Source organism: Chaetodon auriga, chromosome 8, assembly GCF_051107435.1.
Source record: "Chaetodon auriga isolate fChaAug3 chromosome 8, fChaAug3.hap1, whole genome shotgun sequence".
NCBI lineage: Eukaryota > Metazoa > Chordata > Actinopteri > Chaetodontiformes > Chaetodontidae > Chaetodon > Chaetodon auriga.
Genome location: NC_135081.1, coordinates 21209404 through 21223047, shown reverse-complemented (window position 1 = coordinate 21223047; position 13644 = coordinate 21209404). Strand labels below are relative to the sequence as shown.

At 43.3% G+C, this 13644-nt stretch overlaps 1 protein-coding gene across 9 annotated transcripts in view; it reads right to left on the bottom strand.

Moving 5' to 3' along the window:
- syngap1b (synaptic Ras GTPase activating protein 1b) overlaps positions 1-13644 on the bottom strand; it is a 136183-nt gene that overhangs the window by 56007 nt on the left and 66532 nt on the right. Inside the window, exons 1-2 of one of the 9 annotated variants that reach the window (XM_076736925.1) lie at positions 4286-5510; positions 3184-3613 (exon numbers count right to left, since the gene is read on the bottom strand). The exons of 7 other annotated variants lie outside the window; for them this stretch is intronic. The gene's annotated coding sequence lies outside the window, so the exon portion shown is untranslated. Of the gene's footprint in view, positions 1-3183; positions 5511-13644 lie in introns of those variants that run through there. One more of the 9 variants, XM_076736924.1, reaches the window with a different exon arrangement.

Genomic DNA, 13644 nt, shown 5'->3' with positions numbered 1-13644 from the left:
CATCAGGGACTCTCATTACATAATTTAATGCATAAATGTTGTCATCTAGAGCCCGGCAGGTAAAGCAAGGCACCAGCGCCACGAGGGCTTTGGGGTTTCATTCGCTACAGTAGCCGCTAAATTTTCCGGGGATGAGATTTTTTGGAAACGTTTTATCTGGACAAGTCTTGGTCACTCCCTGAGCTGATAAAGCTCTGCAGTGGCTGTTCAAACCACTCTAAAAGAGCTAAATGTGTGCGGATGCTGAGAAACGCTGGCACAGAGCTGATTTATAACATGCGAGGTTTCAATCCGTCACACAGCAGCAGCAGCAGCAGCAGCGGCAAATCTGCAAACCCTGACCTCTCTGTCAACAAGCATTCTGCGTTCCGGACATATTACTAATGGAAAGTGTGCAAACAGCTACAGCATGTTTCCATGAATACATACATGTGATCTGCATGCGTCTACTAGCTTACTGTGTCAGGATGCATTTGCAGAGCGGCCGCGTCAGTTAATGCGAAGGGACTTGAGGGTGATATATAGAAATACAGCTGCAACTCTCAATTATTGTCATTATTTTGATTTATCTGTCAGTTATTTTTACGATTACATGAGCCATCATTTAATTTCACAGTTCCCCAGAGGCTCAAGTGTCCTCATCAGACTGCTGACCAACAAAAGACGGTTGCTTTGCAATCATTTAAAACAGAGAACAACACAAAATCCTCACATTTGAGAAGCTGGAAACAGCAAATATTTGGTATTTTGGCTCGATAAATGACCTGTGCACTCCATCAAAGTCGAGCTTGCAGTACTGGTCTCGAGGAGCTCCACTCAGTTGCGTCTTTTGTGGCTTTGGAGGATCTTTCGAAAGTCTGAAAAGATTTTTGTGACTTCAAATTCTTAACAGAGAGCCTGAGCTGCACACTGGAGGTGTGGAGTTTGAAAGGTGTGGGTGTTAATCAGGGGTGGGGGAGGCATTATGGGAAATGTAGGTTCCAGGGTTTTTTGAACATGACTCATAGAGAGCAAAAGTGAAAGTGGAACTGGTTCTGTTCCAGAAATAAGAAAAGCTCAATCAAATCACAAGCGAAAAAGCTAAACCTCCAGCCCTGAAACAGAGCCTTTCACAGCAGTACGCTGTGTGTTCTGTATGTCTGGTTACTGACTATAAGAAAAAATAGATATAATGGCATAGCTTATTCACTTTATCTACATTTAGCCGCCTTAAATGAACATCATTTCCTGTTAACCCTCGCTCATCATGAGATAAATGTCAGAGGTTAACAGCTCTTTACAGAAAGCTTCCAGCTGATGAGTTAAACACGTGGCACAAGTGATTGTGTAGTGAATTGAAGTGATGTGAATTTTATGGATGTGGACAAAACTTCATTGTGATGACATGTGCAACCGTTGCACGCTTGTAAAGCTTCACAGAGAGATGGCATTGAGTGACAAAAGCTAATGGCACAGAGGCAAGTCTACTCTAAGGACTAAAAATCATGACATCTCTGCCTCTGCTGCTTGAATTTTGACCATTCTTCATCAAAATCTAAAAGTCTTCTCCCCTCAACTTAATCAGTATACAAGACTAAAGCAATACTGGAGTACTCCTTCAAATGATTTATGAAGTGCTGCTTATCATTAACTTTCCATGCATCACCTAATAATTTCAGCAAAACATATAAGTGCAGAAAATGCAATGCAAAGCCCGACAGGAAGAAAATGTAAAACACTGGTTTAAAATAGAAATAAACTCATCGTTACATAAATAAGTCAAATCATCTCCAGTGTGAATGTTACACAACAGCTGAAAGTACAGAACATACCACAATAATCCTCAAACGTACAGTGAAATGATGGCTTTCAAATATCAGCTACTCCAACTGCAAAAATGACACACACAGTGAGAAAGAAGCACCAGCCAACAGTGCCATCATGGTACATTTTGACTGCTGATCACAAGTTTCTCTACAGGAACAGCAGGCGCCAAGTTGGCAGAAGACCAAAATTCTGGACAATCCTTTGTTTTCTCAAAGCCGATTTGCCTGGAAAAAATGTTTCCTTGACTTTCAGAATCCACAATCCGCCAGCGGAAAACAAGTTATTGTTTCTGCTGTTTCTTTGGAGAGTCTGTTTGATTCTGAAGCTGTCACAGGTAGATTTTTACAAGTTGACATTTTGTTTGAGTCAGGCAAAAAGGAATTCTCATGCCGGGTTAAGAGAAATGAGTAAGATAATGTCAGAATCTTGGTAATATTGATGGTGCCATTTCTCTGCTATTTGCTGTCAGTGCTAATGTTGTGTCTTGGGCATCCGAGGTAAACTAGGAGAGCTTCATTCGGAGCTGTCAATCAACTGCCTGCGATTGTCTTCGCCTCCGTGGGAAGTGAAGGGAGGGGAGCGCGAACGTCTTCCTGCTCCTCCGTGAATGCACCTACTGCAGCTTTAACGCGAAGAAATTAAAGGTCTAATTTTGGATCGAGGTTCCGTTTCACATTGGGAATTATTCGATTTTTAGAGCGAAGAGAAGAGCGTACAGTCTGATCTGATTTCCCGGGCTAATGCTTGTCATAGTACATTATTTACTGTGAGTCTTTCTGTCTTATATTGGGCTTTTAGCTTTGGGAAAGATTGCTTTAATGCTAAGAAAAATCCACTGAGCTGTCCAGCATTAACGGAGCAGCATGACCACTGTTTCATGCTGAGCTTTTGCTTGAATATTACATCGCATGTGAGGAAACAGCGGACGGGAAGCAGTGGACTCGGTGCTCTTGAGCTCAACGACAAACCCACAGAAACACAGAGAAAAGTGATGTCATCGTTCAAGAGATGGGTGCAAATGGGGTGAAGATGAGCAGTATATTTACAGCATACAAGTATTTGGACACTGCTTTTTATGTAGTATTTAAAAGTGATTGAAAGAATATATCCACAAAATGAGATGTCAGGCACTGGAAAAAAAAATGATACGCCCACTCAGAAAACAAGACTGCTGGTATAAAGGCACACTCACTGTTCAACATGATCAGCGTCACAGTACTGTGTATATTCAAACAGCAGTTTTAAAGAACAAGCTGTACAATGCCTCATTTTCGACTTTCTTGGGAGAAAAAATGTGCCTACGTGAAATGATACATGAGTGGGAGTCACATGGATTTCAGGGGGCAGAAGTCAAATAAGAAGACAAATATGTCCTACCTAGATCAGGTGGGGCTTGTTGTGCTTTGTGTCCAGACTTCTAGAGACAATGTCTCTGCGTTTCCAGTCTATGCGACCCCACAGTAAACTGATGCCAGCTAAGACTGGAGATGCATTCACTGACTTCAGCCTGTATTCCACTGAGTGTCGGTGTCTGAAACTGCAGCAGCTCCGTAGTTTGTGTTACATTCCTCCGAGCATCGACACTTGTTCTGAATCGATACTCCAAAAGCACACAGTGATATTAACGTCTATAAATAACTGAGCGTGTTGGTGTATCTGCAAGCGGCACCTGCCAACAAGTGTCATGACACACGTGTGTTTGTCTGACTGTCTGATAAGCAGGTGACCATCCTCTGGAGGGTTTATAAGGCCGTGTTCAAGTTCCAGACAGAGAAGTATTGCTCGGATAGTCGGCGCTCAAATTAGCCTAGAAAAAAAAGGAATCAAGAGGACTCTAACTAAAGCAAAGCCAGTGAAATCGATTCCATTACAAAAGCCCAAGACAGCGAAACACTTCCATGTTGCAAATGGATGAATGTTGGCCTTAAATCAATCCATGACCTTTAAATATTTCATAGACAAATAGGTATATGAATAAATGATAAATGGCCAGCCTCCACTACCAAGGCATCTGGAAACAGGGCTCCTTTAAGGTATCTGGATATATCTTCGAGTAATTGAATTCTTAAGGTAGACTAGAAAAAGAACTACAGTGGTCTTATAATAAATTTAAAGTACAATGCTATACAAATATCACAGAAAACTATATATATTTATAATATTCTGAAGAAATATTATAGCCTAGTAATATTTAAGACATAAAAAATACCATCAAGTGCAATATGGTGACCATAAACTCACTACTGAGCACCACAGACATACTAGAAGTCCCTATATAAAGATTACAGGAATACTATTAGGATTTTTCTCTTGAATCTGACTTATCAACGACGAACACCTTAAGCTATCCAGAAAAAGTAATCATACACAAAGTTAGACTGGTGCAAGTGGCCTTAAGTGGGAGGAAGTCCTTCCAGAGGGTACTGCACAGGTAAATTAGCAACTTCAGGCCTTTACTTCTCCAAAGTGCTGAATTTACCTTTAAGGTGACCCAAAAGTGCCACGTTGATACGAGTACAGGATGACAGTTATTAAGTAGGCCACTGTTCGTTATCTCGCATCTTCAGACTAATTAGTGAGAGGTAAAACGACAGAAAAACAAACACCCCCAAAGCCAGCTGAGTGTTATAATTTCACACTGAGGCACTGTTCATCCTCCCCCCGCCTCCCCCCGGCAGCAGCAGCCTGCTTATCGAGCACCGGCAGCAGCGGCTGTTCCGCGGCGGGCAGTCCGGCTGAGAGCTCCTCCTCCCCGGCCTCTCCCTGTCCTCTCTCCCCGGTGCCCTCCGCCCCGACCCTGCACTCGCAATTCCGGTGACCGACGGAAGATCCGCTGTGGCCAATTTCTCTCATCTTTTAGATGGGAATGTTTCTGCGATGGTTTCCTTAGTGGGTGTCCGCCCTGTGCATGTCAAAAATGAGCTTGCCAAGGATGGATGGGTGAAAAGTAAACGCGTTTCTGCTTTGGACTCGGGAGAAAACTGCTGCTCAATTGCAATCAAAAGCTAGGTATGCACGCAGAGGGAAAAGAACTGCGTGTCTGGACGTGCATTCATTTGTGTGCACGTGCGTGTGAGCGTGCATGTCCGTGCCCATGTGTGCGTGAAGGAGCGGTGCGGTGCGCAATAGGTCCGCCTCTCTGTATGTGCGCCAATGCACAGGCTGAGAAGACGCGCTCCGCTCCGCTCCTGCGCCGTTTTCTCCTGATCGGACCCCTCCGACGGGGCAGCCAGCGAGCAAACAGGAACAATTAAAACGGAAGCTTTAATTTCCAATGCAGGCGGAAATCATGTGGACAAGCACCAAAAACCACAGAGCGTTGTGGGAAGAGAGAGAGAGAGAGAAAAAACGAAGTGAGCCGGCGGAGTGGCCAAGAAACAAGCAAACGCCACAGAATAAATAAAGTAGTCTAAAAACTGCAATGCCTAAAATCTGAACGTGTGCCAGTAGCTGACAGGCAGCACAAAAAACGAGGCGATAATGGCAACTTAGTGCCTCGTCTTCTTTCCCACCAAACGGCGGTTCATCCTCAAGTAATCCGCCTGGCAAGCGATGGCTGTTGTAGTGTCTCCTGTCTGCTGCCTGGACGGAGATAATCCTGCACAGGTGGACAGCAGCACAGTTTAGGGAGGGAGCAGCAGCACAGAGATGCCCTGCGCTTCAGTCTCTCTCCCGCTCCCTCTCTCTCTCTGTTTCCAGTAGTGTGTAAGAAAGCGAGAGAGGAAGAGAGAGGAGTGTTTAGAAGGGGTGGGGCTGGCTGGATCCATACTGGGACCTGGAGAGATTTTAAGCCCCGCATCACTTTTTATCCTTCATCCTCTCTTTTCCTTTTCCCTTCGCCTCTCTCTCTTTGTCCCTTTCACCTGCTACTGACATGCAGCACAGTGTGAAGTTTAGAGCCGGGAGCAAATGTGTGGGAAGCATGCAAGCATGTTATTACTCACTCAATATACTGTACATCCACAAAGCCGGCGTGTAGCACCTGCCCGTGCACACTGCTGCACGCCCACAGGCCAATCATGACCGATCAAAATTAAAAATTCAAATACTAATTTCTGTACCCGAGCCTTGCATGACCCCCGCTAATTTCCCACGAGCTGACATGCTTCTCCACATAAATATATAAACACCGCTCAGAAATCCATATTAATAACGCAGAGCCAATACATCCAATTATGTAAATCAACCAAACGCTTAATTCTGCATCTCAGTGTAGGCTGTATCCGACTGTATAAATGATGCAAGACACATCAAGTACTTTTTAATTTCGGTCTTCAGGACATCACCATTGATTGGGCTTTCAGCAATGATAAGCAATCAGCACTTCCAGAGGGGTAAAGGGTATCTGTAAGATCTGTTTCCATGACAACTGTGGGTTTTGAAGCAACTTTTTTAAACCTTCGTCGTGTTACGACACTGAACTGCTGCTGTACTAACCCTAACCCTCCACGCTGCTGAGACGTAAAGGTGGGTAAGGAAAATAATAGCACCTCCATGCAGGTGGTGGATCTCTTCATTCATACTTTTTGCCACCTTAAGCTACCTGTGCGGTTTCATACCAAAGAAAGGATTTACATCAGGCAGATGATGATGATGATGATGATGATGATGAACTCCATTGTGCAGCTGCTGTGTGAAGGTGCTTAAACTGACTTCACGTGGGTTTGACTTCCACCGCGTTCCTGCTCACGCCATCGTCGAATAGTTGCCAATCATCAGAGGCTGCAGAGACGGGGTTTAGGGATTCCAACAAACATTTCAGCTGCTTTACCCCCTACGGTTTCCTTTCTCTCCTCCTCTCCCGTTGTCTTCTCCTCTGCCTCCCTCTTCCTCTGTGGCGCTCTCTCTTTCTCTCTAACACAGCCTGTCTGTCTGCTCTATAATTATTTCCATGGTTACCATTAAGGATGTGAAGCTAAGCTTGATGCACTGTGGTAGTAATCTTTTCCTCTCCTCCGCCTGTTCCCTCTGTCCTCTTCTCTCATCTGTCGCTTCTCCTTCTTCTCCTTCTTATGTTGCGTTGCTTCGTGAGTCTCTGCAGCTTTCTCTCACCTCATCTTCCTTTCAGGCACTTTTCACATGCTACATGTTCAATCTGCTTAAAACCAGCATTTAATTTGGAAGCTCATACAGCTCCAGTACATGCACAAATTCATACCCATGTAATCCATATGTAAGCAAGTCAGGCAATCAACCTGCTCCGTAAGCGTTAATCCAATCGTGGTGTAACGCTGTGGTTCAGTGTACATGGTAAGACTGCAGCCGAAGGTGCATGACAAACACACACTTTGCCCAAGTGTTCTTGAGCAAGACAGCAAAGTAGAAATAATTATTATGGACATCTAGGATTCTGTAAAACAAAAAAAAAAGAAAAAGAAAAGAAAAAGGTCCCTTAATTTTTTTGCACACAGTGTGAGGTGACTGCCAGTTAGAGGCTTAGATGGCATGAATCATCAGTATAAATGATGAGCAACTGTACTTGAAAATATCTGGTTCTTAAATAAAAAAAGTCAAACTTTCTGAGAAATAATGTTATTTTAACACCAGTACGGTAAATATGAAGCTACAGCCAGCACCAGCTTAGCACTGAGGAAAGGGGAAAGCAGCTCGTCAGCCTCTGTCCAAAGGTACCGAAATCTGTCTTGTTTCATGCTGTTTAGCCCGACCTCTAGCTGCTAATCAAAGCTAAGCTAACTGGCTGCTGACTGTGGCTTCATGTTTACCATACACACTTAAGAATGGCATCAGTCCCCTCATTTAAGTCTCAGCAAGAAATTGAACAAGTGTTTTTTCCCTGAATGTTAACATGTTCCTCTAAGGACAGAAGTCAGAGGACTTCCAAGGAGCATTTCAGTAAAAAACATCCAATTACTGAGCTTCAGGCTTCAGTGGGAGCCGTGTTTTGTTCCCAACTGCAATGATGCAATGCAAGCTTTAGCAATGGTGGCGGAGGCTCATGAGTATTTTAGTGTTTAGAGTAATCTGACGTGGACTAAGCATGACTGATCTTAGAAATGTATCATATTGCTGTTCAATACCATTTGCAATGCTACTTTTTCAATAACAGGCACAGTCCTTTCACTATCATGTGAAATATGACTTTTTATTACTTTTCAGTATCATTACCAATACTGCCTTTTCTGTTTTAGTTTACTTCTTTTATTAAATTTATCTTACTTTATTGTTATTCTATTAGACACGTCATTTACTCCATTTACACTTCATATTTATTACTCTTTTATTCTTATGGTACTGCAATTTCCAGCAACCTCTGGCACAAGAATTTCCTGCAGGATTAATAAATTTTGATTTAATCTAAAACAAAGTTGGAATAATCAGAACCACCGAGAATATCATTAAAAGAAAAAATGTACAGTGTTAATAAAAACTTAAGGAACGGATAGTTTCCGCTGCTTTGAAGCTCTGTTGAAACCATACGCACTCTAATCCGAAATTCACTTAAGTATAACATTAACAGGATTCTTTAGATTTGAGTCGACACCCCGCCGTAGAGTCAGAGCTGCAGGGTGCTTGCTTCCTTCCCATGAACGTTTCACACCTGTTAGACCAGTGGAAATCACTTAAAATCCCGCTGTGGACACAACGACGTTCTCCTCCGTGTGTTTAAGTTGAAATATCAAAAGTATTCCATTGACTGTCATTTTGTCTTGGTGAGAGACGGTCTCGTGCTCTTTTGCAGCACTTTTTGCTCATACAGCTCAGCTCACTGATGTCATGACTCCCAAGTGCAGGATTCATGCACATATTAATTACTGCTATGATGCCAAAGGCTGCTTTTTCTTTTTTTCCCTTGTTTTGCTCATTTGATTTGTAGGAGAAAAAAAAAATATGGTTCGCAAGAAAACTGCATTTTTAGAATAAATACTGTAACTTGTTTTAGACATATTCTCTCAAACCCCCATAAGCCATCTACGAACAACCCAGAGCCAGACAGGTCATGTGACGTGTGATGGACATGATGCCACGCTTCCATGTCTATAAGACCCCCCCCCCCCCCCCCCCCCCCCCCCGCCACTTCCCCCCAGTCAGTCTAAACTTGACCAAGTGCCAGCTCAGCTCCAACCACAGCGGAACCACTGCAGAGCAGACACCAGCTTGTGTCAGCCTCCATGTTTCGGACGGCTAGATAACGGCAGGTTTGGGCTGACAGCAGAGGAAGGAACCAGAAGAGTAGTAACAGGAAACACACTGTGACAGCCAGACCCCTGAAGAGCTGGAGGAGAAAATGGAAAGATGGGAGGGGGGCATTGTAGGAAGTGCCACAGAGAAAGTCTTGTATTTTGTGATGGTATGATGGATGGCTGAACAAGGAGGACAGAACTAGACATGTGCACACTGCCACCTGGCTGGGCCTGACGCCAAGGCAGGATGAAAATGAGGTGTAGACGATGCCAGAGTGGGATGGGCTGGCATGTGAACATGGGTATGTATTTCTTTTCTTTTTAACCTTTATCAGGCCAGTAGGAACACGCTGATTGATTAAGCTGCAATCAGTGTTGGACAGTATTTGTTATAAATGACTTGGTTTTAAAAAATTAGCTGATCAGGAAAAAAGTATCCTAAAACAGCTTAGGGGAAATAAACAAGTGTCATTCAGACAGTGTTTCACTGCCCAATCCATCATGGCTGCCCACACTCCAGCACACTGGCATCAAGGGTGCTTCTTGTTGCTGTTCTAACAGGGAATAAAGATGGAGCTGCTGGCTGCGGTGGGACTCGAGATGTTTGGATTTTAATGCCATGCAAATACTGGGGCTTGTGCATGATACTAGCCAGTGGCATTAAGACAGATTTCTGCAGCTATACTACCGGCATGGATGTAGGGCTGGCGAGATGTCCGTCCATGACTTTGGTAGAGATGAAACTTCATACAAGCATTCATGGTTCTCAGTGGGTGAAGCCTATTGATTGTTCTGTACCTCTAATGCCACCAGCACGTCGCATTTTTAACTTTTACTGAAATATTTCAACAGCTATTGAATGCATCGCCATGAAGTCTGGTAGAATTATCCGCTGTGTGCCGACAATCAATCCCGATGACTCTGGTGATCCTCTGACTTCTTCTAGTGCAACCAGTGGGTCAAACTTTTTGCTAATCCTGATATCTCAACGTCTACTAGATGGATTAGCACAAAATTTTCAAAACAACAGACTATATGGTGTGATTGAAGCATTCATTACTATCACAATGCAAGAAAGCCCAGGATTGTAAACAGTGGCTGCAATGTCATTTCCTGTTTTCCTGTTTACATACTTTATGTTAATGGCTTTAATATCAAGTGCAACAGATGGAAACTCATCCAGAATACTGGTGCTTAAAATGATGCATTTGGTGACATTTGAAGGGAAAATTGAATGTAAGATGTAATAATGGCCTATTACTTTTGAAAAGAATAAGCAGTGTAATGTTTTTAAGTGCTGTGTCCAACTTCAAAATAAAATGTGTAAGATGAAGTTAGGGGAAGCAGTGGCTTTTAGAGGGTCTTTAACATGAGGCTATTCTGTAAAAACGTTGAAGAGCAGGAACTCATTGGTGATCAGTCTCAGAATTACTCTAATGAGAATAAACTAGTGATTTGTGTAATCGTGTCTCGTGCCGTTTTCCAGCAACGCACTGCTTCAAGTGTTCTGGACCAGTTTTAGCTGTCCTCAGGATCACATCAACAATACGCACTGTTTTTCATTATTTAGCCCTGAATCTCATATTTTTCCACTGCCATTCTGCAGATTCAAACCAGAGCATTTCCAAATAAAAGCCCACATTTTTAACCTTTAAAATACTGCCACCTGCCAATGGTGCAACGACCACCCACACAATCACATCTCTGCAGCTCTTGTTTTCAGCTTTCCAGTTATTGCAAAGTCATTTGTGAATCATAAGTGCCTCGGCAACTACTGCTGTGCCAGCGGATGTGGAAGGATTTGAGGAGGTGACTTTCAGATCCAACGACGCCAAGTCCATCCTCAGGTACGTCCTTGTGGGAAGCAATCTCTGCAAGTGTTCAGGGAGAGAACGATCTCCACAAGGAAGTGATGTAATTCTACACTCTGACATGGACGGTTGGGTAGACATCATCAGCTCAGATGCGCCTGATGCATCCTTTACTGTTATCCATCTTCCTTTATTACGGAATTATATTGTGGAAGTCAAAGAGTTCATAGAGGGCATTTTGAGAAAAAGGAGTAAAACTTGTTCTGAGTGCAATTTAACTCCTACTTCTGGCCACTGAGCCAAGCCGAGAATTAATAGAAAGACTACAGATGAACTCTTTCTTCAATACATCATATCAAAATTCCATTTATGTTTGTTGTTCTGTCGGAAAACAGATGGCAAAATGAGGACCTGCGCATCTTCCCTGACCGCACAGTCATTTCGAACTGTAAGGACACTGAGATCCTTATCAAGTTTGTTCTCCGCAAGTTGCAAAGAACGCTCATCACGAGGTGTGAAGCGCAAACAAAACATTCTTGGATTTGATATTTCCTAAAGTGACACACACAGCTTCTGATCGCTGACATATGTTACAACCTGCACGGCAACATGAACATATTGCCGGCTTTGTCACATCCACCTACACATGTATACGTATTGGAAAAGAACCACTTGCAGGGATCCTGTGCGGCATGTACTGTACAAGATGTGCTCAGACCGGCTGACGCCACAGACAATGAGCACACAGACGTTTCCTATCAGCCACACGTACATATGGATGACATAGCTGGTGACTGCAGAAACGAGCACTAAACTGAGCATGCAGACACACACACCCACACACACACAGAGCCACATCTTACTCCAGGGTGAAGAAGACTGTGCGCATCAGCACAGAACAGCACAGAGCCTTGAGGTGACAGCGAGACACCGAGCTGGTGTTGGCCTGACAACACCAGCCTCCTCTCTCCCTCTCTTACTTTCTGTCTCACTATCGTCACTCCCTCTCTCTCCCACTCCCTTTTAATTTCTCCTCTTCTTCCTCCTCCAGCTCCTCCCTCCCTCTCTCGGCCCCCTGTCTCTCTCTTCCCAAGCTGCATTACACTGCTGTGTGCAGATATTCAATTAAAAGACTGTTGAGTGCAAACTGGAAAGTCTAATGGCACGACACACACTTCCACATAGATCGCCAGGGAAGAGTGAAAGGAAGATGCAGACTAATATCACACACCAGTAGGTGCAAAGGGATGGGAGACCGTGAGATATTCGTCACTGAGATACAATTGGATGAATGTGCACGGCTGCAGAGTTTATCGATCTCTTTCCACAGAGTTTTCTTATTTTCGGTTTGTTCTATGGTCGACACAAAGAACGTCTCTTGCAAAGGACTTTTATTTGTCTCGCAGATTATTGTTCTGTGATGTGATGAAGATATTTTCAAACCAATCAAAGAAGAAATGGCACCGACATTCTGTTGCTGAAACTTGATGTTTCTTATATTCTGAGAGTTACACTGGAATTACTGATGAATGCAAACATCTGTGTTCTCTGGTAATCTGGCTGCAAGCTTCAGATCATACTTAACCCTCATTAATTTACTGTAATCTTGCAAAGCCTACTAACACTCTGTCCTCTCAGGATGCATGACTGTTTCCCCCAACAATAAGAAAATCAGAAGGGACAGATCCTTCTCCTCTTAACAAGCTTGCAGAGAAAATCTCAGAATAAAAGTCTAAAGACACCTTTCTCAGCACAGCCAACAGCCTCCCTAAACTACCATACTGGAGATGCATTTCTCTGTTTTGGTATTAGCAGTCGACCTATTTCTCTGGCAGCCTGGCCCACACTTCATTAGAGTTAGGCACCTGTCTATAGGGCAGGTGTTACCTAGCAGCCGCCTCCTTTTTGATCTCAGGAATTTGGTGAAATTCTTCACAGGCATAGTTTAGCTCACAAAAGCCCAATGAGATTAGTTTAAAGGTGCTACCAGCAGTATTTTGTGTTTCCTAAAAGATGAAAAATGCAGTGAACAATTTTTCTCTGAGCCAGAATGATCATGATTAATCTGCAGGAGTCAGATGTGGTAACTGATCAATACATTGTGAATTCAAAGAGCACAATCGCAGCACGGCGCAGGCATATGAAAGCAATGGGAGTCCAGTGAAATAAATGAAAGTCAGGTCGCAAAACTATTCTCTCTGATGGATATTTGCATTCTTCAAAATGTTTCCAGCTACACTGTGGGATGTGAGAGAAAAGCATATGGGAGCACAACGGCAAAGAGTTCTGCCACACAGTTTGTATTACAGTCTGCTGAGCCGCCAGAATAGCACAAATTGTCTTTGTGCAGTAGTACATGGCCGATCATCAGGAGAAAACTCTTTTCTGAAAGAAGTGAACTTTCCTTTACTACGTGCAGCTGTTCATCTCTGTCTCTGCAGGCTGCAAACATCTGTTTCCATACGGAATAATTCATTTGAGAAGCTGATTTGCCTGCGAGGAACATATAAAATTCTCGCTGAGCTAATACATGATACAGCTTTCTTAATTTCCTTCTTTTGTCCCATTCGCTTTTTTCATTCATAAATTATCGCTTCCAAATTTACTACCACCGTAGGGCATGATTTGTGATGCGACTGATTAGTGTCTCACTCTGACAGTTTATAATATGCCTCCATGTAAAACTGGTATGAGAGTTTGAACCGATCAAAGAACAAAAGATACAGAAAGAAGAAATAAATTAGCACCAGTCACTTGTAAATCCTCGTCTTCCAGTCAGTCTGACAAGTACAGACTGAAACTATCACTTCGATATGAGTAGCAGAAGTCATTAAATCTTCATGGAGAGCAGCCACTTCAGCCGCTTCTCACCATAAATCATCATA